Source organism: Manacus candei, unplaced genomic scaffold, assembly GCF_025592945.1.
Source record: "Manacus candei isolate 608988 ecotype Guabito, Panama unplaced genomic scaffold, ASM2559294v1 h1tg000047l, whole genome shotgun sequence".
NCBI classification, from domain to species: Eukaryota; Metazoa; Chordata; class Aves; order Passeriformes; family Pipridae; genus Manacus; species Manacus candei.
In genome coordinates this window covers 4,977,943-4,982,814 of record NW_026138095.1, presented here as the reverse complement: position 1 = coordinate 4,982,814, position 4,872 = coordinate 4,977,943, and positions in this window count along the sequence as shown.

Genomic DNA, 4,872 nt, shown 5'->3' with positions numbered 1-4,872 from the left:
AAAATGAACACATGTTTATAAGCTTCCTTAAAAGCCAGACAGAGCAAAATCTGTTGCTATTGTTATTTTTAGGCTGAGAAATCACCCTGCACTCCAGTGTAGGAACTGGTACCACATACCCTGCTCACTGTAAAACAGCTAAACCTCCACGAGTCATTTGTTTCATCATTTCTGAGCTTTTCTGCCAAGCACCTGCCTTTTAATTTGCTACAACCAACCTGAAACATCTGTCAATTTTTTTTCCCCATGAATTAATAACGCTGTAATTAAAATCCAGCAGAGAGCTCAGCTGAGGCTCCTGGTTAATTAGGACAGGAGAGAGCCATGTGAGCAGCATGGCACTACATGGCTTGGAGAGGGCTTGGATTTGAACCAGGGCTCTGTGGGTGACAAGTTCCTGCCAGTCCATGAAGCTTTGGGATATTTGGTGCAGTAGCCAGTAGGTCTATTTGTGGGCAATCAATTATTGCTGAAATCATTTAATTAGGATGCAGTGCCTGAAAATTGTGTTCTTTAAATGTGTATTTTGAAAGGATCTGGTTTTAGCTATTGCCATTGTCCAAACAGTAAGAAAATGAGGAGAAACAGTGCTGAACTCAGCTCTTGCTGAGAGCTGCTTTGCTCTTCAAGTGGGAGTGTCACGAGGAGAAAAAATGACCTTCTTGGCAAAGGCCATACCTGCAGCTGATGTGCAAAGATTGGGGATTTGAGTTCCTTCCAGGATTGATTTCTACACTGATAATTGCAGTGGTGTCCAACTAATCAAGATTGTTCCTGGTGCTGAAAATACCAGCTTGCTTCAGGTTTGATGCAGGTTGATTCCTGCAGCTTATGTTCTTATATCACCTACCTGAGACAGAAGGATTTGGAGGTTGGTTTATTGGGTTTTGTTTGTTTCTTTTTAAGCAGCAGACAAAAATGTTTGTAGTTCTATGCATTCCAGCCACTTATAGATGAAACCATTAATCTGGAGATCTCATCACTCAACAAGTAATCTTTTAATGTTAAAAAGTGTACCAGTTAATATCACAGATTTTTTCAAGCTTATTGACTGAAGGCAAAGAAATTTATATTGCAGCTCAAAGCGAGGTATGAGAGATTGTTATCATGAACTTCAGTGATTTGAAAACAAAATTAAAATAAACTGGTAGCACACAGGGATGTGTACCAAATGCAAGCTGAATGTCCTGCTGTGTACCAGTGTCATGTAACTCAGAAGGCATTCCTGCTTTAATTGGACAAGTGTGTTTTACAGCTGTCCAAATTCACAGAGGATGTCCTACAAAATAAACTTCTCTAAGTAGTCTCCAATGTACAGAGACATCCACAAAAATGCCACCTCTCTGACCCTCTCCTACCTTTTGAGAGCTTGACATTGCATTTACAAAGATTTTTTTAAAATTATTTCAAATTACAAGAAAGCATTGTAATGCTAAAGAGCTGCATCTGAACCACAGCGTGTGTATGAGAAAACCCACTATGGCTGATAAGGAATTGCCTTTTCCTAAACCACCCTTAACTTCGTGTAGCTGCTGCATGAAAAATGAGGAGATTCCTTGACCAAGCTTGCCCTCTGCAGGCCTCTACCACCTCCCTGTGGCACTGCCAGATTTGTTCCCTTTTCTGCAGAGGCAAATTAAATGTGCTGCTAACATAACAGAGTTTGGATTATATATATATTTATTTTTTTAATTCATAAAATAGTAATTACCTAAATAGATATTTGGGGACAGCTCTGTATTCTTAGGGAGACTGCATCCCAAACATCAATTTAATCTGCCCAAATAGCTCCTCATTAGGTTTGCTGTTATCTGGAGGCAATGAGTTAATGGAGATGCTGCAGAAGGGATTTGATTTAACCCTCGAGCTGTTTGTTCAAGCTGAGCTACCAGCAAAGAGCATAACTGGCATCTGCTCTAATGAGGTAGAGCGAGAATCCTCTCGACTGTATCTCTCTTGTACTGGATAACAAGGAAGAATCACACTAAAATAGACTTCTGGTGAAGTTTGTGAGAGTAAATTCTGCCCTGAGGAGATGAAGGAGGGAGTACTTTGGAACTCCTCACCTAATCTCTGATGAATAATGATCTTTTAAGAATCTCTCTCAGTTTTGAACTAAATCAAAAATCATCACCATGGTTTATCATTTTCATATAACAAACAAAAGCAGGTACAGGTCAATAACATAAATCAAATTATGAATATGAGAGTTTGTTTAAGTATTTCACTCCATGTGCTCTGTGTGCATGTGATTCTTTGAAAAGAGGACTGAGGACTACATAAGGTAAAGGTGTGACTTTTTTAGAAACTAAAATAATTATATATAACTGAACTTTAAACCAGCCAAACTAGACTGAAAAAACTTCTGCATAGCTATAGCAATTACTTATATTTGTAGTTGACATAGCAACAACATCAAAATCTCTGGTGCAAATGAAATTACATTGACAAGCCTGCTTGTGTTGGTATAATACATGTTAGCTGAGCCAAGGCAGACATCAGCTATGTCACTCAACACTCTTGTTTCAAAACACTTTGCAAAGAGAAATTATTTAGCCTCTTCCTTCTTTCTTTTTATAACATACTCCACGTGCTTGCAAAAGACAGAAAATGTCCCTTAATAGTAATAATTAAGTATAATATTGCATCTGCAATAATAGTAAAATTTCAAGGAGCACAGTAGGACTCCTGGGACTCTTTGACCACCAGTTCATGAATACCAAGGACTCCAGCCAGGAACAGGCTGAAGAGCCAGGCAGGCTTGTTTCAAGCAGAACCTGAAGCCCTCTAAGAGTTCACAGATCTAGACCAATAGCTGCTTTCAATTAGTGACTTTAATCAGTAAATTCCAGTGAAAAAAAGGCTTCATCGGATTTTTTTTTTCCCAGAGTAGCTCAATAAAATATGCTCTTTGGAACAAGATCTGACTCACACTGCAGGTTTAACAAGGGCTAATTTAAACAGACCCTTATTTCAGTATCAATGTTAAAGAGCAAATGGATAAAACATTTACGTTGAGAGGATGTCTGTCAAAATTCTGTGAACAAGAATAAGTAAGCAAACTCCTGTTCTGACAGCTGATGTCTGGCTTATATCCAAATGACAAGACTGAGAGAAGGAAAACTGAGATGTGTTCATTAGAACTGTCTCAAATGGAGCCTCCCTGAGCTGAACACCCATTTATTATAGAACGAGTTAGAAAAAGACTGCTCCTACATTCATGGTGTACAATCAATTTGCCAAATAGTTGTCATAATAACTTTTTTTTCATAGATATACTTGTAGGTACACAAAAAAACCCACATTTTTCTCCAGCCTTTCTGTTAAAGCCATCCAGCAGATGGGGCCACGGAGTTGTACAACCCACAAAAGAAAGTGAGTTCATCCTAGGGAAACCTCTCATAATCAGTGCAAATAGAGCTTTGTTAATTCATTAAATTCTAATGTCAGGCAAATAATTTATTTGCTTGTATCATGTCCTGACTGTAAGACTGATTAAGCTGTACTCAAATGCTAGTTAATGCAATTCTGTGTGTGTTTGATACTGAAATAATTACAACTCTCTGTCCACCAAAATTACAACTGAGGTTTTAATTTTCATTCATGCTACGTTTGTTCCCAAGTATTGTGCAGGTCTGAGGCACAGTCAGGCTTGTGATGAAGTGGCAGTGGAAGTCATTGATAGTAATTGTAGCGAGAAAGTCCCACGTGTGGAAATACGTATGTGGAGAGAGGAACGCGTTAGTGGTTTCTGCATAAAGAAAGTTACATTTTATGAATGTAACTTGCATGCACTGCTGGGGGTTTCCTCCCTGTTTCTTTGAGATCTGTGCTTCTGCTCCTGTTAAACCTGTGAATCAGAAAAGAACGCGGGGTTTGAGAGAACCTGTTTGCAGGCTGCGGGAGCAGGGGGGTGGTTCCGTGGCGGTGGGTGCTGAGGTTGGGGTGTGTCTGTACATGCAGTGGTGCAGTGTCGCGCAGCAGGAGGGGCTGCGAGGGAGTTTCGGAGCTTTGCCTCCTGAAACGCCAACTTTGTCGTGAATTCAGCCACAAAGTCCCCTTCGGGAGGTGGCTGAGGGGGGCTCACACGTTCAGTCCCGACCACGGGACAGGACAGAAAGGACCTGGCTGTGTGACCCGGGCGGGTCAGGGGATGATTTGGGTCCGGGCCGGGGCTGCGGGGCTGCCCGTCCGTGCGGCCCCGCGTTAGTGCCGACCCCGAGCCCGGGGGAGCCTTGTCCCGGAGTGAGCCCTGTCCTGGGGGAGAGACCCCAGCCCCGGGGTCAGTCCTGTCCCGGGGGGAGCCCAGGTGGGAGCCCTTCCTCGGGGGGTGAGCCTTGTCCCGGGTCGGAGCTCATCCCCGGGGCTAAACCCTGTCCCGGGGGGGGAGCCCTGTCCCGGGGGGTGAGCCCTGTCCCGGGGGGTGAGCCCTGTCCCGGGTGGGGAGCCCAGCCTCGGGGGGTGAGCCCTGTCCCGGGGGGGGAGCCCAGCCTCGGGGGGTGAGCCCTGTCCCGGGTGGGGAGCCCAGCCTCCGGGGGTGGGAGTCCTGTTCCAGTGCAGAGAGCCCAGCCTCGGGGGGTGAGCCCTGTCCCGGGGGGGGGAGTCCTGTTCCAGTGCAGAGAGCCCAGCCTCGGGGGGTGAGCCCTGTCTCGGGGGGGGGAGTCCTGTTCCAGTGCAGAGAGCCCAGCCTCGGGGGGTGAGCCCTGTCCCAGTGCAGAGAGCCCAGCCCCCGGACCCGGTGGGTCCAGCCCCCCGGGGCAGTGCGGCCCCGCTCGTCCCGCCCGCGATCCGGGACGAGGGGCCCGGCGGTACCTGGAGGCGGCCCCGCCCCGGTGCCAGGAAGGGAGAGACCGGCGGGGCGGGAGGGGAGGG